Genomic DNA, 22054 nt, shown 5'->3' on the forward strand with positions numbered 1-22054 from the left:
GTTTTGTTCTTCTTTCTCTAATTGCTTTAGGTGTAAGGTTAGGTTGTTTAGTTGAGATGTTTCTTGTTTCTTGAGGTAGGATTGTATTGCTATAAACTTCCCTCTTAGAGTTCCTTTTGCTGCCTCGCATAGGTTTTGAGTGGTCATGTTTTCATTGTCATTTGTTGCTAGGTGTTTTTTGATTACCTCTTTGATTTCTTCAGTGATCTCTTGGTTATTTAGTAGTGCATCATTTAGCTTCCATGTGTTTGTATTTTTTACAGACTTTTTCCTGTAAATGATATCTAGTCTCATAGTGTTGTGGTCGGAAAAGATACTTGATATGATTTCAATTTTCTAACATTTACCAAGGCTTGATTTCTGACCCAAGATATGATCTATCCTGGAGAATGTTCCATGAGCACTTGAGAAGAAAGTGTATTCTGTTCTTTTTGGATGGAATGTCCTATAAATAACAATTAAGTTCTTCCTATTTAATGTGTCAATTTGAGCTTGTGTTTCCTTATTTATTTTCGTTTTGGATGATCTGTCCATTGGTGAAAGTGGGGTGTTAAAGTCCCCTACTATTATTGTGTTACTGTTGATTTCCCCTGTTTGGGCTGTTAGTGTTTGCCTTATGTAGTGAGGTGCTCCTATGTTGGGTGCATAAATATTTGCAATTGTATTATCTTCTTGGACTGATCCCTCGATCATTATGTAGTGTCCTTCTCTGTCTCTTGTAATTGCCTCCATTTTCAAGTCTATTTTATCTGATATGAGAATTGCTACTCCAGCTCTCTTTTGATTTCCATTTGCATGGAATATCTTTTTCCATCCCCCACTTTCAGTCTGTATGTGTCCCTAGGTCCGAACTGGGTCTCCTGTAGACAGCATACATACAGGTCTTGTTTTTGTAACCATTCAGCCAGTCTGTGTCTTTTGGTTGGAGCATTTAATCCATTTATATTTGAAGTAATTATCAATGTGTATGTTCCTATTACCATTTTCTTAATTGTTTTGGGTTTGTTATTGTAGGCCTTTTCCTTCTCTTGTGTTTCCTGCCTAGAGAAGTTCCTTTAGCATTTGTTGTAAAGCTGGTTTGGTGGTGCTAAATTCTCTTAGCTTTTGCTTGCCTTAAAGGTTTTCATTTCTCCATCGAATCTGAATGAGACCCTTGTTGGGTAAAGTAATCTTAGTTGTAGGTTTTTCTCTTTCATCACTTTAAATATGTCCTGCCATTCCTTCTGGCTTGCAGAGTTTCTGCTGAAAGATCAGCTGTTAACCTTTTGGGGATTCCCTTGTATGTTATTTGTTGTTTTTCCCTTGCTGCTTTTAATATGTTTTCTTTGTATTTAATATTTGATAGTTTGATTAATATTTGTCTTGGCCTGTTTCTCCTTGGGTTTATCCTGTATGGGACTCTCTGCACTTCCTGGACTTAATTGACTATTTCCTGTCCCATATTAGGGAAGTTTCCAACTATAATCTCTTCAAATATTTTCTTAGTCCCTTTCTTTTTCTCTTCTTCTTCAGGGACCCCTATAATTCGAATGTTGGTATGTTTAATGTTGTCCCAGAGGTCTCAGAGACTGTCCTCAATTCTTTTCATTCTTTTTTCTTTATTCTGCTCTGTGGTAGTTATTTTCACCTTTTTATCTTCCAGGTCACTTATCCATTCTTCTGCCTCAGTTATTCCGCTATTGGTTTTTTCTAGAGAATTTTTAATTTCATTTATTGTGTTGTTCATCATTGTTTGTTTGTTCTTTAATTCTTCTGGGTCCTTGTTAAACGTTTCTTGTAGTTTCTCCATTCTATTTCCAAGATTTTGGATCACCTTTACTATCATTACTCTGAATTCCTTTTCAGGTAGACTGCCTATTTCCTCTTCATTTGTTTGGTCTGGTGGGTTTTTACTTTGCTTCTTCATCTGCTGCGTATTTCTTTGTCTTCTCATTTTGCTTAACTTACTGTGTTTAGAGTCTCCTTTTCACAGGCTGCAGGTTCATAGTTCCCATTGTTTTTGTTGTCTGCTCCCAGTAGGTAAGGTTGGTTCAGTGGATTGTGTAGGCTTCCTGGTGGAGGGGACTGGTGCCTTTGTTCTGTTGGATGAGGCTGGATCTTTTCTTTCTGGTGGGCAAGACTACGTCTGGTGGTGTGACTTGGGGTGTCTGTGAACTTATTATGATTTTAGGCAGTCTCTCTGCTAATTGGTGGGGTTGTGTTCCTATCTTGCTAGTTGTTTGGCATGGGGTGTCCAGGACTGGAGCTTGCTGGTCGTTGAGTGGAGCTGGGTCTTAGCACTGCGATGGAGATGTCTGGGAGAGCTCTTTCTGATTGACATTACGTGTGGCCTGGAGGTCTCTGGTGGTCCAATGTCCTGAACTCGGCTCTCCCACCTCAGAGGTTCAGGCCTGACACCCAGCTGGAGCACCAAGATCCTGTCAGCTACATGTCAATCTGGAGTGGTCTGCCTCTTTCTTTGGTCTCTCCTTGCCTTCTGTATACAGTGGCCAATTTCAGCTTTCACCAGGGAACTCCAGAAAATTTTGAACCAACAGTGTTACTGGTAAGTTCAGGAGCAAGACAATGATGATCAATCACTCTCACCACATCTCTTCAACATTGTACTGGAGATTCTTCAGCAGAAAACTGCTTCCACAACTTCCTCCCCCTGGTCCTAGTCATACTCCCAGAACAGTAGCTCCTTTTTGTCATGGGTCAATCCTTTAAATATATGAAGATCTCTGTTGGAGGAGGTCATGGAGAGGACGTGACTGCCAGTTAAGTCCCTGGCCCAAACATTTTTTTTTTTTTTTTTTTGCGGTACGCGGGCCTCTCACTGTTGTGGCCTCTCCCGTTGCGGAGCAACAGGCTCCGGACGTGCAGGCTCAGTGGCCATGGCTCACGGGCCCAGCCGCTCCGCGGCATGTGGGATCCTCCCACACCGGGGCACGAACCCGTGTCCCCTGCATCGGCAGGCGGACTCTCAACCACTGCGCCACCAGGGAAGCCCTGGCCCAAACATTTTGAAAAACAAGAGTGATAATTGGATGGTTGCTGTCACCTTAGGATGCCACTAAGGACTCCCAGAGAACATCATCCAGAGTCTAGCAACATTATCAAATGAGAACTCTCCAACAATACTTTGAAAGGAGCGTCTATGTATTTTGGGGGAAAAGAATGTACAGCAGCATTTTCCAAATGTGCAGAGGTAGAAAAATAAAATGTTCAGCTAAAATGTTTAGACCATTGTGGGAGTAGGCTCACTTTAATATGCTTTTCAATTCTGAACACATTGGCAGTGCTCAAAACACATTACAAAAGTAATACATGATAATGGAGTTGGGAATCCTGTAAAGGTTACATAGAATTCAATTTATAAATCAAAATGCCTAAAAATCAAACTTGGGCCAACTGCTTAAAGGTATTGGATTTTCACTACATTGGATAAGCCAAGGATCTTATAACCATGAAAATAAACAGTGACCAATATGCCCAGGACCTAATTTTAAACTATTTAGACTCTCTCAGCTTTTCTTTCTCATTCATTTTAAAACATTTTTTTCCTACAATTTTCATTGAAATCTAAGCTTAGAGAGTAGCAAATCTAAGTATTTGATAATGGTCAATTATTTCCAAATGTGAGGATCCAGAAATCAGGATAGCTCATAGAGAAATGGCATTTGTCAAACCACATGATTCCAATATAATCGTCAGCTTGAAATTAAACAAAAAGAAACAAACAAGCAAATAAAAGACACTGAAATTTTTAGTTTTAAAACCAGTTGAATTATTTTAAGTTATCTAAGTTATTTTAACTCTCTTAAATATTATTCTTGTGGCATGATTATCAATGGAAATAAACAAGATGCTGATTGAAGATGAATGACTATTTCTTAATTCCCTTTGTATTCATTTGACATCAGCTTGTAAATTTTATTATTTCCTTTGATAGTCAGGTAGGTAAAAGTAGTTATCAAAAGTTTAAGAAAAAATATACATAGGTGGATCATACAGACCAGGCAGTACTCTCAGCACTTTGCTCATTTAGTCCTCTCAACAAACCTAGCAGACAGGTCTTAGTATTATCATTTTACAGATGAGGAAACAAAGGAGAGAAATATAAATTCAAAACATCATGTCCATTGAAGTAATACTTTCAGAAAAGTGAGAACGGTCACTGTTATTTAATTAAGCAATGGAACATCTATAGTTCAGTTTGCAGAGTAATAGTGCATAATTTAAGAATTACCAATTTAAACGATAATGTTTCGAGAGAAAGTTATCAAATGGACTTAGGTAGTTCTTGCATTTAATAACTTTTTAATTTTCAAAGTTTGCAATTTATTTGAAAAGAGAGCTTTAGTAAGTAAAATAAATCAGGCAGAGAAAGACAAATACTATATGATCTCATGCATATGTAAAATCTAAAACCATACAAACAAACAAGCTCATAGATCTGGAGAACAGATTGGTGATTGGGGCAGAGAGAGGGGGTGGGTAAAATGTGCAAAAGTGGTGAAAACATACAAACTTCCAGTTATAAAATAAGTAAGTTCTGGAGATATTATGAACAGCATAGTGACTACAGTTAATAATACTATATTGCATATTTGAAAGTTGCTAAGAGAACAGATCATTAAAGGTCTCATAAGAAAAAATATTCTGTAACTATATATGGTGAGAGATAACTAGACTTATTGTGGTGATAATTTCATGACAGGTACAAATATTGAATCGTTATGTTGAACACTTGAAACTAATATAATGTTGTATGTCAATTATATCTCAATAAAAAAATAATTTTAAAAGTGGGGAAAGAAAAGAGAGCTTTAACTTTTATATTTAAAAAGACGCTAGCCAGGAATGTCATTGCTTACAATCTCAGATTCAGTCTCAGGCCTTGTCACTCAGGCTGGGAACTCTACTCTAGTCCTCATGGCTCACCCTGTCCTGAGTGAAGCCAAAGTATCTCGGAAGGAATAAACGGCTTCTAGAATATATGTTTTACAAATCAAACTAAAAATTTTCCAAATATTATAGTAAGTCAATTTTAAAATACGTTTGTTCCCAAGAGCGCTCAGAAAGGTAAATTTCATGCTCATAGGCTGCTACTAAGATACACAGCAAAGTCCATGGAAAATAGTGAGTCAAGATATTTTGAAAGTAAAACACAGACAGAAAAGGTTGTCCCGGATATCCAGATTATATCTGGCATAGTGCTTTGTACATTTGAATCACTTAAATATTTATTGCATTAAATACATGCATGAATAAAGGAGAATGAAAACGAGTCCCCTTTTCTAGGCAGGAAAAGTACAAGTAAAAGTCATTCTGAGAAATTACTCCTTCCCAACAAAATATCTTTATTTTATCTGGAGAACAGGATGCCTAATGTCAACAACAAGCAAAATCACAACAAAAATGAACAGAAGACCTGCTCCTCTGGGAACCAGGATCAGATATTGTACAGAGAGAAAACCATTAAGAGTTCTAGTTGCTCGTGTTGGAGTTATGTCCACTGTGTACATAAGGGTAACTGCTTAAACTACGGGTTATCCTTGTTCTGATTATTTTTCTAGAATTAAAAAAGAAAGTCACCTCTTTTAGTTGCAACCTTATGTACCATATTTCTGAAATGTGTTCTAAACTAGGTTATTAACCTAGTTAAATAACAGGAGCCCTCACCTTCTAAAAACACATTCCAACAGAAACTAAAAAAGTGTTGTAACAATTCATTCAATTCCCCAAAGAAGTAGTAAGGTAGATAGCTAGGGGGAAGCAGCCGCAAGGCACAGGGATATTAGCTCGGGGCTTTGTGACAGCCTGGAGGGGTGGGATGGGGAGAGTGGGAGGGAGGGAGACGCAAGAGGGAAGACATATGGGAACATATGTATATGTATAGCTGATTCACTTTGTTATAAAGCAGAAACTAACACACCATTGTAAAGCAATTATACCCCAATAAAGATGTTTAAAAAAAAAAAAAATTCCCCAAAGAAATAATCATGGGTAGTTTTGGAAATTTTTCATCTTTATGTGACTTATCTTGGGCATGTACAATTACAACAGATTTTTATGACATTATGATCTCGAAAGAATAGTGATTTGTATGTGTACATGGAGGGCAAAACATGAGGATTATGTCATTGACCTCCTCTTACATATTTTTGTACTCTCCAAATTTTCTTTAGTGAATATATTTAAATTTAAAATAAAACATGGATATATAAACTGGATGTATATCTATGTATAAACTGATAGATAGATCTCAGAAGGGAGGAAATCTCTGATGGTCGACATCTCTCCCAGAATAGGTTTCGGCTGCTATACACAGTCCTATCAGTACACATCTTTCAATCACGTATCCAGGATTTGTGTATATGATTTATTTAAATTGTTAAATGTGTACTACTTTATATTATTATGAACACTATAAAACTTATTTTTGACATAAATTAGAAAAATGGCATAAAATAAATATTACTGGAAGTTCAAACGCTTTCACCCCAATGCATTATTGTGTCCACCACAGGGTGACACGTATTCCACTTTGAGTTTCCCTGAATTAGACTGCAAAACAACAACAAAAGAGAAAAAAAATAAAAAAGAAGGATTATGAAAGAAAGGGTATGATACTGTTATCCTGGAATTTTCAACACAAAATTCTTAACAATTAGAATGCAAGCTAGAACGCACACACACACACATATATATATTTGGACTGACCTAGATTTTTAAAAAAATTTAAAAATATTGCCCTAGTCTAAAAATATGTTATTAAATTTCAAGGAGAAGAAGCTGAGACAGCATTAGTTTTATCGAAAATATGCCTGAAGGTATAGTATTTTTTTCAAAACCTCAGGTTGCTTACCTAGTGCCTGGGTTTTTAAATCTATGCCATTTACCCTTTTAATTTTATTCTTTCCATTTTATATTTCTACATTTGCTGTTTTTACTCTCCTTCTTCAATCTGTTACTTTGTGGTATTGATTTAGATGCCAACAAACTACAACTCATGGAGTGAACTTGGAGATCCTCTATCACATCCTTCCTAGAGGAGTTAGTTGCTCAGAGCCATACAGCTAACTAATAGTAAATTTGGGACTGAACCTCAGGTTCTCTGCCTGTAAATACGGTGTCCTTTAGCACACTACAGGGTCAAGTTTCCTCATATCATTTTGAGTCCTTCTAAAATACACACACATATACATACAAAATGTGTGAGGTTACCTCAACCTAGTTAATCTATTCTGATTGAAATTGGTCTTTGAAGTTATTATTTCATAAACACTGTTATGTTCTGGTTCATATAAAGCCAGTAGTTTAAAAATAAGTCCTTAATGTCAAGTTTCCTGGGACTAATGTTTTCCCTTGAACTTTGAGGCAGTACTGTGGAGCATATTGAAGTCACATTTTGGTAAACTATTCACTCTGCTTTTCTTCTTCCTATAACTATTTCTGGTTTATTTCATTTAAGCATAGAAGTTATCTTCTGAGAGGTCAGGCACACAAACACCCAGAAAAAAAGGCTTGAACCTTTTGTGTTTACTCAGGGTCAAAGCATAGAGCTCTAAGTAATAGAAATCTTATTAAATGATAATGATTAATTTGAAAATCCCCGCTTCAAATCGAGACGTGTATTACAGAGAGAATATTAATGGCCATTAGCGTCATCCATCTAAATGCTTTCATCCGAATTAAAATTTCACTAACCATAGCTTTACTGTTTTTGTAACTAAGAGATTGGACTTAAAACAAGTTATTTGACAAGTCTATAGGAAAGTTCAATGGGGTGTTTAAGAGAAAGTATACTATAAACAGAAGACAACAATTCGTCTTCTGTGTCATTAGTTAGTTCATTCAACCAACATAGTTGGTGGTGTCTTCTTCCCTACTTTGCACTCAGAAGCAAGGCGCGTGTGGTAACAGGCAGCTATGTAGAAACAGAGGCACAGCAAACTGTAAATGCAGGAACAGAGGCACAAAGAAGACAGTCTCTTTTCTTTAGGTCTCCAAGAATGAGTTGGCGGTTGCCAGGTGCAGTCCAGGAGAAAGACACCCCAGGTCCAGAGACAGCATATACAAATGGCACAAAAGAGTGAAGCGATTTTGGGGTTCCAGATTTAGAGAGAAATTCAGAGAGCTTAGGATGCAGGAATTGAAAAGCTCAGGAGGAGAGAATAGGGAACTTGTTTGTGGCTCACAGAAGCCTATGACTTTTATATGACAGATGTGTGACCTTTACACTACAGAGATCCTGTGGAGGTGTGTATACAGCAAATTGATTGTAGCTGGGACTAAATTTATTCAGAATAGCTCTGATGTGGGGAGAAGGGCAGGACCAGGAAACGTAGCTGTCTTTATTTCCTATAAATCTCCATTCTAGCTGATGAGAAAAACAAAGGATAAAACTGTGCCAGTTAAAGATAATTTAGTTTCTTCTCTGCCTCCTCAGTTCTAGGTTTGCCCAGGACACCGGAGCTTTCCAAGGAGGCAGGAAGACAGGTCTCCAGGGAGCATGCCTTCTTCTGAGTCCTTGCCAACCTTCCCTCAGATGGCTGTGCTGGTGTGCATTGAAATGTGGCGCTTCCTGGTCTTTGGGGGCACATGCCCCTGATCACCTTATCCCAACCCACTGTACCTGATGTACCTGTGCCCGCAAAGCTCCCACGCACTTCCACTGGGGCAGGTGGGACGTCCTTGGTCCCTTGCAGACACACTCTGACCCTGGGTAACTGAGAGGACTATCCAGGTCCATTTGCCTACATAACTTCCTTCACCATCCCTGCTGGTAGCAGCCCAATGCTGGACAGGGATCTTCTCCAAGAGACCTGCAGTCTCCCCAGGAGTGTCTAGAAAGGCAGACACTAATTCCAGCTTTCCCTGATTCTTCAAAACCTATCTGGGTTGTTCTAGAATGTTCCCACCTCAAGAGTTGCAGCCATGACGTAGGAACCTAGACACTCAAATCTCAACTCCTCTGCATCTCTTTTCCCCTCCAGATTGCTCTTCCAGTACTGTGGTATGAAATGTGGTGTCAATACGTCAGTGTCAGAAGCTGGCTTCCTTCTTTTTCCTAATAAAATAGAATGGATAGTCATTCATTTAAGTGAATTGTGAGGCACAACTAACTTTAAAACAAAAATCTATGACTAAATGTATAGCAGGTAAAATTCTGCGATGCTATTTGGTCTGGCTGGACAAAGGTTAGGTGTCTAAAGGCCAAATCTATAAAGGGATATTTGAGAATCTAGAAAACCCTTTGATGACTCAACAAAGTCAAGCTTTCAAATAAAAAAGTCTCACTGAAGGTGAGAAAAGTTCAGTGATTTAAGATTTCATACTCTCTTAATTACAGAAAATCACTAGGAAGTAGGTAGGCTAGGAAGGGAAGCATTAGGTGTGAGTTGTTAAAGAAGCATGCAAGAGATAATGGGACCCAAATGCTAACACATATATATGGAATCTAAGAAAAAAAATGGTTCTGAAGGGGCAGGACAGGAATAAAGACGCAGATTTAGAGAATGGACTTGAGGACACGGGGAGGGGAAGGGTAAGCTGGGATGAAGTGAGAGAGTGGCATGGACATATATACACTACCAAATGTAAAATAGATAGCTAGTGGGAAGCAGCCTCGTAGCACAGGGAGATCAGCTCGGTGCTTTGTGACCACCTGGAGGGGTGGGATAGGGAGGGTGGGAGGGAGACACAAGAGGGAGGGGATGTGGGGATATATGTATATGTATAGCTTATTCATTTTGTTATACAGCAGCAACTAACACAACAACGTAAACAATTATACTCTGATAAAGATGTTAAAAAAATAAAGACATGCACAGCAGAGTTGAGGACAGAGGCAGAATCTGAATGATACTTAAAAGGCAGAACTGACAGGAATTTGGTGTCTACTTGGATGTGGAAAGGTGGGGTAAAAGAAAGAACTGAGGATTAGTTGAAAGTTTCTAGCATGGACAACCTGGTGGGTAACAATAACACCAGTCTTAATAAGAGATACAGGACTGATGGGTAGGTTGGGGAAACAGAGTTAAACAGGTTTAATTTCAGTCTGGGGTAGTCAAAGCTGGGGCTGTGACACTTAAACTTTGACCAATAAACATAGGTTGTATGAAGGAACAAGAATATCACAGGATGTAAAACAGTCAACACACCACTGTTGGAAGTTGGCTTCTCTTTGTTCTCCAAGTAAAACAAAATGCAACGCCATTCATTTAAGTGATTATAGGGCTACTGTGACAGTAAAACAGCAATTTAGGCCTACAAAAGAAAAGCGGCAAAAAAATGATGCTATGCAGATACTTCCAAAATCCTGAACATGGACTATTAAATGCAAATTACTTTACCATTTCTATTGCGTCCTAACATTTACTCAAGAAATGCTTCACAGGGAGTTATCAAAAATAAAACTAAATAATAGGCTTATTCATCTTAGCAATTCACCCCAAAGGCCTAAAAACCCAAACCATCATAATTTAAAGCAATTCATGATAACCTGCCAAAAAACTTTGAACAAGAAGCGAAAACCCAAAACTGAAAGTGGGAATGAGTTAACACTAGGTAGGAAACCAAAATAAAATTAGCACTAGGTTTTATTTAGTCTTTTTTTGATATATGGGGCTAATATGACAGGGACTTGAAGCAAAAGAGTTAAGATGAAAGTAGCAATGTCACACAGGGAAAAAAAAAACACAGTATTTCTCTCCTGCCTGACAGTTTAGTCCCATCATTCATTTCATAAGCTCAGGACTCATTAATGAATGAAATGGAGATACCCAAAGGATAGAGTGAAATTCTTCAGCAAAAATTAAATGGAGAAAATGACAAGTTATGGATCCCACATTCTTTCTAGAAGCACATTAGGCTTCCTGGAGCTACACTGGACACAGCTGGCCTTGTAATTTTAAAAAATGCCTTAAGAAAGTCATAGCTTAAAAATCAGGTTTTGAGTTCATGTTTTAATTCTTCTATACTTAACAGAAATAATGAAAGGTTAAATATGTCTATTTTCACAAAACTATGGATCAAGGAATTAAATAGGAGAGGTTTGAATTTGGACTATAATTGATTCTACTGTCTCTCATAGCTTAAAAGAATGCGTCTCTTTTCAAAGGTAGATAGCTTATAGTTTGTGTCTGAGATAGTCCCGAGAGAAATAAATTAGAGTCAACTGAGTCTAAGTAACAACATCAGCCTGCCCTACCCAAGGCAGAGCTCACAGGTGCAACTCACGTTGTGGCCTGATAAGCCAGAAAGACACTGTAGTGGTGTCCTGTGGCTGCCATAATAAAATGCCACCAACTGGGTAGCTTAAAACAATAGAACTTTATTCTCTCACAACGCTGAAGGCCAGAATCTGAAATCAAAGTGTTAGCAGGGTTGCTTCCTCCCGAAGGCTCTGAGGGAATACCCTGTTCCATGCCTTGCCTCTAGCTTCTGGCGGCTGCCAGCAATCTTTGGTGTTCCTTGGCTGGTAGATGCATCACTCCAATCTCTGATCCCTCTTCACATTTCCTTTTCTGACTCTTATAAGGACACTCTCGTCAAATTTAGAGTCCACTCTGATCCAGGATGATCTCATTTCAATTCTTTTCTTAATTATCCGCAAATATCCTATTTCTGAGGTTCCAGATGAACATGCGTTTTAGGAGAATACTATTCAACCCACTAAAGATGCTTACCAGGAGGAAAAGACAAAACCAAGAGAAGAAACTTGAAAGACCGCTAGAGACACTATTAACAACTTAGAATCAGCAAATCATCATCACCAAAACATAGAAACACCAGGACTAAAAGTAGAAGTAGTAGAAGTAGTAGCAGGAGTAGAAGAGGTGTACATTATTACAGCGCCTAGTAATGGGACCCACATGGCTTAAACCCTGATGAGATGATGCAGAGCCATAAGAGATTGGAGGGAATATAACCAATTTAAATGGAACGGATGCACATATTCAGGCAAAGAGGGTTTTAAAAAAATTTCTCTGGTATAATTTAGTCCATTTCTTCATGCTGATAAATAAATTAATATTGAAATTATAATTTAATATTTCATTATTCAACAGACACACACACTATTTTCCTAGGCATTGTTAGTTTTTTTAATTTCTAAAACTTTCAATACCTGAATCACTTTGTGTGGGGTCTTCAGACTCCACCAATCAATAGGTATAAGCTGTTAAATATAAAGGAAAATTTCAGAAAAGAAACTTCCCAGATCCAGTCGGAACTTTACTAAAAATTCAGTCAGGCTAGACTATCATTCTGTGTATTTAGATTGAGACTTCTACCTACTTGAGGTGGCTATAACTTATAACCTTAACGTCCTTTAGGAGATTCGTTCATTCAACAGTTATTCGTTACCAATATTTGTTGAAACTCTATTTTCTGTTAGACACAGTTCTAGGAAACAGGGATAGGCCAGTGACCAAAATAAATGAACGCCCTGTGCTCAAAGTGTCTATTATCAAAATAGAATAAACCTGTAAACAAATACATGAATCATTTAGGTAGCAGAAAATGCTATACAGGAAATATGACAGGGTAGTGAAAGAGAGACTGAAATGTGGGGTGAGGTTTGGGACCTGTAATATTTGAGCTGAGAAGTAAATGATGCAAAGATCTGGAGAGAAAGCATTGCAGACACAAAGCACAAGCACAGGGTCCCAAAGTGGGAGAGAGCTGATGAGCTCTGGGCAGCGAATCCCCACAGAGACGGCCAAAGACCCACAGGTAAGTCTGTCATCAGGTTCACAGAAACCAATCTGCTCAGCTGTGAGAGTGAAACTGGTTTTATAGAGGAGCAGGGTTGTTATCATGAACTCCAAGAGAAAGAAAGGACACACTGGTCCACAGGCTCCCCCGAGATAGAAAAATCAAAACACGGTAATGATTCAAGTCTTCTGCTCTAGCAAGTGTTGCTCAAATCCAATACTTGGTGCAAAGACACAAAACTCCCCAAAAGTAGCTGCTGTTGGGAGTCAGGCGAAGCTTCTATAACAAAGAGTCCCCATATACTAAATTAGACTCTTTCTCATATAACTGTCCAGAGGCAAACATTTCAGGGTAAATGGAAGAGTTCTACCATCCTTAACAACCGCTTTCCATCTTTGGGTGTGAGATGGCAGCTCCACTGTTCGTTACTTCTCAGGAAAAGGCAGTTAAAGAAAGGGAACGGAAAGCAGCTAGCATAACACAGCAACAGAACAAACTTCTCTCACTCCTATCACATTGTCCAAAAAGTAGTCACATGATCACATCTAGGTGCAAGAAGCTAGAAAATGTAGTTTCTTGCTAGATAGACTTTTGCCAAGTTTAAGTGAATATTGGAGGGCAATCAGAAGTTTCTGACACAAATTAGGAAAAGGTATTTTGTAAAAGAGGTTATAGTCATGACTAGAGGTGGAGATGGAGGTGGGCTGTCCCCAAAGCACTGTCGCAGCTCCTAACCAATTTTTGTCCACTTAAGAGATAGAGATGATGCAAATGAGAACAACGGTGCATAGTGACCACCGAATGCAGCTTAGGCGGACCACTGAGACATTGCTAGGATGGTCAGCTACCCACGGTGAAGTGGGAGCAGAGGCCTATATGAGATGAGAAGGAATCTCCAAGCCCAAGTGTAGAAGACAGGAAAGCTGGGTTTCCAAGCATCTGGCCCATGGATGCTAAGCCAGAGACCAACTGTGACTATTACTTTTATTAATTGCTGTGCCCTTCAGACTGAGGAGAATGTTCTGGGACTATCATTGATATCATTTAAAATTGTTTTAAGTCTACATATATACAAATATTCCTCTCTGCGTGAATATATTCAGTTCCTGAGGCTAGGTTGCTAGAGTTTGGATATTGGTTTCAGATAAAGAGGGATGCTGAATAAGCCAAATCTATCTGTTCCTGAGTTTTACACAGAAAGGCATCAAATAGCAAGGGATATCTATAACTGTATTACTGGATACCATATTACAAGTCCTACTGCTTCCTTATTTGACAGTGCTTTTTACCATGGAAGATTCTTTACTGGCATACTTTTATTATAGTTCTTATTCTAGTAACTAATATAGTTATAGTTCTATTCTAGGAACTAATTCTAGTTACTAACTCTAGTAACTTTCTCTGGTTAATTTCTATTGCTTCACATAAAATTACCTATTTCCTGTGCATTCATTGCTCTAAACTGTCAAGAAAGTATTTGACTGAAAATTCTTGTGTTTAGACATGTGACTTATGAATTACCTAAGGATGACCTACACATCTGTTTTTTCTCTTTATTATTACCATCAAGCACTTATAAAGCAACTGCTTTACATTATATATTTACATACATTTTGTGAATCTGTGGCATATTCATTGAAAAAAATATATCTTCCCTTAAGTCATTTGATTAAGTAGAAGAGATTAAAAAAGATATATGGCCAAAAAAAAAAAAAGATATATGGCCAATGGCTCCCTCTCCCACCTCAGCACCTTGCTGGCTGGTGCCAGAAAGTGGCAAGATAGGTGAGGTGAGTAGATAGCGACTGGTTTATATCCAATTTTGCTAAAATGACATACATAATTTTTGCTGGGATCTGATAGTGGTCTTTATAGGGCTTGAATGGGAATTTAATCTAATTTACTATTAAAATACTAAAGAACTGAAATGAATCTCTAGTCTCAAGGTATGACAATGACCCTAACATTGAGATGCAGAGAAAGGAAGCTCTGTCATTGGCTGTGTCAGCCAGCATCTCTTTCCTATATTTTTCTTCTCCAACTTCCCCCTGTACCCATTGGTTCTCCTATCAGATAAAGCAGGAATTTCTCCAACCCTGGTTCATTCTCAGGTAAGTTACACCTAAATTGCACTATCTAAACCACTTTCACATGCTTGTAGAACTCTGCACCCCACATTTACACTCCTTAAAAATACACAATGAGCACCCATTATGCACCAGGCTATCTTCTAAGCACCAGAGAGGCAGCCATGAAAAGGCAGGCAAGATGTCTTAGCCCATAGAATTTCCATTTTACTGGTTTTCTTTCTAAATTATCTTTACTACAGAGTTAACCTGGAGTGCTAACCAATAGCTTCCCACATTGATTCTCAAATGTCAGTTGATATATTTCCCCTCCATCACAGGTTCCCATTTTGATAGCAGGACCTGCATGTTTGAGCTCCCAAGCCAAGTCCCATAGTTCATAAGATAATCCCCTAGCTTTCAGCTCCAGTCGAAGGTTCGACTCTAATAAATCTATTTTCCAGTTCTTTCCCATGGCTTGAATCACATCCAATTCTTGCCAGTTTCCTGAGTTAACATTTTGTTAACTCCAAATAGTCCAAAGTTTGGAGGAGAGTATCCAGCAACTGTTGGCCCATCTAGTCTTTGAACATCATATATCTAGGTCCTTACTTTTATACATAAATCACCAGTGGAGACCCACTGATACCTCAAATAAGACTTGTGAAAGCTGACTATTTTCCTGACCATCCATAGAGATTGCTAAGCCCTCATGGTCTCTATGCCTTCCCTATTTGACTGAACATCCTCTTTCATTTCCCACATTTGGGACAAACATCTCTCTCCTCATCCTACTGTTTGTTGTTAATCCATTCATATCTGTGTTATCAAAAAGAAAATTGTGTGGGCTTCCCTGGTGGCGCAGTGGTTGAGAGTCCGCCTGCCGATGCAAGGGACATGGGTTCGTGCCCTGGTCCGGGAAGATCCCACATGCCGCGGAGAGGCTGGGCGCGTGAGCCATGGCCGCTGAGCCTGCGTGTCCGGAGCCTGTGCTCCGCAACTGGAGAGGCCACAGCAGTGAGAGGCCCGTGTACCACCAAAAAAAAAAAAAAAAAGAAAGAAAATTGTGGGTAAAACTATAGCAAAAGAAACTCCTGCATCTGTCTCCCCATCCCTTCAAAGACATAAACTACACTCTATTTGTAAGTTGTCATCCCAGGTTTGTCACTGAACAATGGGATGCAAGTCTATTCAATTACGACTGATAAACACCCTAGGTTTCTCTGGACCTTGGCTTTGTTGTGACGTCAATCCTTCTCAAAATGCCCTACTCACGTCCATTCTCTAGTAGGTCTGTGTCTTTATTCAAACGTAAAATAGACAGCTAGTGGGAAGCAGCCGCATAGCACAGGGAGATCAGCTCGGTGCTTTGAGACCACCTAGAGGGGTGGGATAGGGAGGGTGGGAGGGAGGGAGATGCAAGAGGGAAGAGATATGGGAACATATGTATATGTATAGCTGATTCACTTTGTTATAAAGCAGAAACTAACACACCATTGTAAAGCAATTATACTCCAATAAAGATGTTTAAAAAAAAATGCCCTACTCAAAATGAATGTGCTGCTACATTGGTTCACAGGCAATTAAAAGGAGCAGCTGGTCACCAGCTAGCATTTTATTCAAATCCAACATGTTGGAAGAAGACCACACACCAAAAAAGCTAACCTTAAAGTGAAATATCTTAATTTAAATTGTATTCTCCCTCACTCTCTATTTTCCTCTGTAAGTGCACTGCTAACTGAGGCTATAACTTATTTCAGCTCCTTCCTTAGTAAAGTGTAACATATCCATCATGTTGAAACTCTTAAGTTACAGGCAGTTTACTCACATTAGATCTCATTAGCAATTACACTAGTGTTCAAAATACATTACCTCATTTGTCTCATAGCCCATACAGTTTTTTACATAATGAATTAGACCAATTAGTCTCACATGACAGAAGGAAATCTTAAATAACACTGTCCTTACTTTAAGACAAGCTTGACTGAAGCCCAATGAAAGAAACTGTAAAATTAATTTTATAGTTTTATAAAATGGATAGCAAAAGGAATTAAATAATCAAACTTCAGGCTATATGTCTGTGGTTGGGATTAGGCATCAGAGAGAGAAGAAAAGTAGCCAAAGAAAGGACAACGCCTCATCCGTTTGTTTTCTGCAAGACATAAATTCATTATTTGCATAGCTAAGGGCCATGTTTAAAAGTCCAAACTAACTTGCTTGTAGACTTTTCAATTGAGACCATTATTGTCCTTTGGGAAAAGCCTTGCTGACTGTAATCAGCCAAGAAATTACAGCTATTGCAGTGATCAATTGCTAGAGATTTTTGAAAGCACAAAACCAGCCCTCTATCCACATGTTTATTTCACCTAAACAAGTCATTTCTTGGTGTCCCTTACACTCCCTTCAAATAGCTCTTTCCAACATTGAATCCAATTTCCTATCTACCATTAGAATCTCTTTCTTCAACCTTCAGACAGACTCAAAAAACACACAGGATTGATAGGTGTTACCCAATCAAGGGTTCATTTTAACCTGAGGAGGCAAATCCTAAAGACACTCCCAGAACTCCATCCACGCACCGAGTTACCCTATAACAAGACAATGCCTTGTTACTATCAGTATAGTAATTATCTGTCCTCATTGCAGATCATAATTACTCTCCTCATTGTTTGATCAAAGACTGTCATGCAATGAAAAGACCATGGGCTGGTTAACTAGTTGGACGTGCCCCCAGTCCTCCATTTATGGACATAAGAAATTGTGTCACCTAAGGAGTCAACAGAAGATACAAATCTGGGAGCAAATCGGTTCCCAAAGATATGCTCAGGAACCTAGAGGCAAAATTTGACCCAATCATTCCTCTTTAATCAAGGTGACTCTTAATGTGACTTTTGTAATGTGATAGTAGTTAAAGATAATTTAGCACTGAAGGGGGAAGTGAAATAAGGATTCTGGGTCTATAGGGAAAGAGGTTTTCAAAGAACTCTCACACTATGAGAAGGAATTTTCCTTTTTCTTCTAAACAAGTATCCTTTTCAAAGGAAGCATACTTTCGAGAAAATAAATCACCAAGACAGTAGAATTAGTCTTTTGAACATGCCTGATCAGAAAGCTCATTTTCCTCCCATTTTCTTCTGCTTTTACAAAAATATTTCACATACAAAAAGTTATCTACCAGACGTCACTAACACATGTGACTTATGTTCAAATTACATCTTTTAAACTGGCATCGTTTTTTTAAAAATTAGGCTTTTGAAAATGCTTATCGCATTTATCGCTGGCAGTTTGGAAAATAGTGGCTCCAGTATTCATTATTCAGAGCTGGACTCAGAGAGTCAAGAACTTGCTAAGTTAACTTTTCTTTTTCTCAACTCCTAGAGTTCCACAAAAGTCTCATTATACATGGTGGGCAATTCAGGGAATCATGTACTGCTGAGTTAGGACAAAACAGAAATGTTAATTCAGAATTTGCATCCTTAAGAGACTTTCAATGTTGCCTTAAAAATGACCCAATTTTACCAAATGAAAAATGCAGTATAGCACATACTACATAGGTGGTTGGATACTCATTTCAATTAGTCTTTACTAATGAATTCCTGCTATTTAGCCCTCTGCTAGTCACATTTGAAGATCTCTAGAATTACATGAAAGAGCCCCTCTCTCAAAGACGTTGCATTCTACATAGGGAAGCCTTTATGCATGCAAAACAAATCAAAATTATATCACAAATTAGAACCGAAGGTGACACCTGACACTATTAGGGAGGGAAAAGATCAAACTGAAACAAAGAAGATAGAAAGATGGCACTGAGTATCTTTAATGCTGGGAAGGATTTGGCTATTTGGATATGGTTCAAGGAGCCCATATGTTCTCTCAAGAGAATTTTTAACTTTGCCTAATTGATCTCCAAGCAGAACTCAGTCTGTCTCGTGTTTAAGAGCCTCCCTGGCAAAAGAGGCCCATGGCTCCCGTCCGCCCTCAATAAGCAACTCACTCTATGTGGCCCAGAGTCACACAATGAGGTTCTCCTGAAGAAGCAGGCGGGGGCTGCTTTCTGCTAGCCAGGCTCCAATCGTCATTAAAAACAGTAGATCTGCAGTATCCTGAATATCTTTTTTTCTAATATTTATCCCAGGATTATTGTTTTTAATTGTAAAGTCCCATTGGCTTCCTTGCTTTCTTGGGTGACAATCAAAAGCACATCAAGGCAGACAAGTGCCTAATGATTGCTTAAATTCATGGCCTCCCTGTGCAGTTTCTCAGCATCACCTTGTATGCTTGGACAGCATAGGCCAGAAAATTCATTTAAAGTTCTCTGCTGTATTAAGATGCTGACCCTACAAGTACCCGCTCCTGTCATTTCCAAGCCCACTGGATGTGCAGCGATAGATCTATGTCATTTGGTTTCATCATCATGAATCGAGGCCTCCACAAAGACCGCTTCTTCAATCTTTCCTGGGATTTAATCATTCAATTCTACAGTCCCATGTGTAGCCCATACCCAGGGAGAGCCTGATCCTCTATCCTAATCTAGACAAAAATAACTGCAATAATATATTGGGTACTTATTGCATGCTCCTTATTTGCCCATCACTGCACCATGAAATGTATGTGTAATAGCTCATTTAATCCATAAAATCATGCTGCAAAATCACACTTATATCTCTGTTTTATGAATAGGAACCTAGGCTCAAAGAGTTTAAATGACTTACCCAAGGCCACTTAAAGTAGCTGCACCGCACTTCTAATTCATTTCTGATGCTGGAGCTAGCATAACTGTAGGGCATTGTTTAGGGATGAAAACCAAATTTCACTTGCTCTTTCTCTTGCAGAAGAGTGCTTGCCAATTTTCTGTCTTTCAGGGAACTCCATAAAACATTTAAGGGAGGATGCTGTTTCTGCTCCCTATTCTCTGAAGACTATGGAAAGCCCTTTAAGATCCTAAAATTTTAAACTGAAAGAGACCTTAAACATTAACTAGCCCCAAACCCATTGTTTTAAAAAATGTCCTTAGCATCAAGAAGTTGCTTATCAGGGACTTCCCTGGTGGCTCAGTGGTTAAGAATCCACCTGCCAATGCAGGGGACACGGGTTCAAGCCCTGGTCCAGGAAGATCCCACATGCCGCGGAGCAACTAAGCCCATGCGCCACAACGACTGAGCCTGCACTCTAGAGCCTGCGAGCCACAACTACTGATACCTCGAGCCACAACTACTGAAGCCTGCACGCCTAGAGCCCATGCTCTGCAACAAGAGAAGCCACTGCAATGAGAAGCCCACGCACCACAACGAAGAGTAGCCCCTGCTCGCCACAACCAGAGAAAGTCCGTGTGCAGCAACAAAGACCCAACGCAGCCAAAATTAAATAAATAAATGAATTTTTTTAAAAAAAGTTGCTTATCAGCAGAGCCGGATTAGAAGCTATAATTTCAAATCTAAGTGGTTATTTTTTTCTTATTACCTCACACAGCTGTCACATTACTTTAAACACTTTTCTTCCTGAAATGCTTAGAATAGTGAAGATGTTACAAGCTATTGTAACAAATAAATTCCAAAATTTCATGAGCTCAGCATAGCCATCATTCATCTAACGGTCCGGAGTGGGTGTGTCTGGATAGCAAGTAGCTTTTCTCTGCAGGGTGAATGAGGAACCAAGGCTTCTGTAGATCTATCTCAGGGTTTCCCTGCTTGTAGCTAGTGGAGGATATGAGATGGACAAGACGTTCTCGCGTCAAAGCAGAAGTGACAGAAACTAGTCACATGGCTGCACCTGGATGCAAAAGGGTGTGGGAAATATATTCCCTGTAGGGCATCTGCATCTGTAGGGCACCAGAAAAAACACAACTCCCTGGAAGGGAGACCAAACATTTTTGAGGGACGGTTAATCATCTCTGCCACATTTTTTCTGCTACATATCTTCTAAATAACAAACTCCAGTTCCAAATGTCTATTGGTGAGCTGAATTTAGAAGACTTCTAAGCCATCCCAAACTTCAAAACATGAGTAGAGTAGATTATTTTTCCCCAACATTTTGCTCCCTCCCTTAAAAGATTCATACAACCCTGCCCTTTGCCATGAGTCTATGAATTGTCTTCCACTATGGGCAGAGAGCACTTCCCAACCCATTTACGCTGGCTGTGAGAAGATGATTTGCTTTGGCCAGGGATGTAGGAGAAAGTGATAGGTGCCAGTTCTGTGTAAGGCGTTGAACATATTTATCTGTTCATCCTCTTGTTTCTTTGCCATCCACCATGAGAAGTACAGGCTACAAGTTGTCACTCTTCCCAGAACAAGTACTTATGAGGAGTTGACTGGGATCCAACCTGCAGTCTGAAACCAACCCCAGCTGATTTCACCCAAACTCTACAAAATCTGGAGCAAGAAAAATAAGTGCTTGTCTTGTAAGCCATGAAGGTTTGGGACCTTGTTTGTTAGGTAGCATTATCTCAGCAATAGTTGACTAATACAATGAGATTTGATCACTCTATGAGTATAGGTAATTAACAGCTGGTCTTCTAGGAGGAAATCTGTGGGCAAAATGACCAGCTTGGATTTTAAGGAAACCAAAGATTTTGGCCAAAAAAAGAAAAGAAAGAAAAGAAAAAGATGTTTCCATTGATGTGCCTAGGAGAATTTCATCCTTTTTAAGAGTTCTAGGAAAAGTATTTCATTGCCTTTTATTATTAGGGGGGAGTAGTTTCTCTCCAGGAACAAGCCCAAGAACCATGGAGAAAAGGTGGAAACACAAATTGCAGAGTTCACTTTTTAGGCCAAAGTGGCACACAGACATTTCTCAGGGCAGTGGGGAGGACAACTATGGGGAAATGAAACTTCCCAGGACTCCTCTGTGTTACTGTAAAAATTCCTAACCTCTTGAGCCACAGAAATGTATAAGCTATAAAAATAGAGAATTTTTGCTCTCACTTCTCATAGAAACATTTTTGCATACATAATAGTTAGATCTGTAGCCATATGTTTACCTAATTCATCTGATTCAAAGAATAATAAAATTTCTTTTGTCTCCCCCAAAGTCAATAAGTTACATCCCAGGATAGGCATCTAGGTTCCAAGTGAAGATGACAGGAGGATTGCGCGTCAAAAGAGGGAGGTTAGAACTTGAAGACATCTCTAGGTTGGAGACCTGTGGGACTATCTGGCTCCTGGAGAGATTTTTATTAGCATATCAAAAGGTTGGAGGTAGGACTCAGGCCCATTATGCATCCAAGGAAATCCTTCTAGGAGGGGAGGGGACAGCTGCCTCCTTATCCTTCAGTCCTCACC

The sequence above is a fragment of the Neophocaena asiaeorientalis genome, unplaced genomic scaffold, assembly GCF_003031525.2.
Source record: "Neophocaena asiaeorientalis asiaeorientalis breed wild unplaced genomic scaffold, Neophocaena_asiaeorientalis_V1.1 scaffold232, whole genome shotgun sequence".
NCBI classification, from domain to species: Eukaryota; Metazoa; Chordata; class Mammalia; order Artiodactyla; family Phocoenidae; genus Neophocaena; species Neophocaena asiaeorientalis.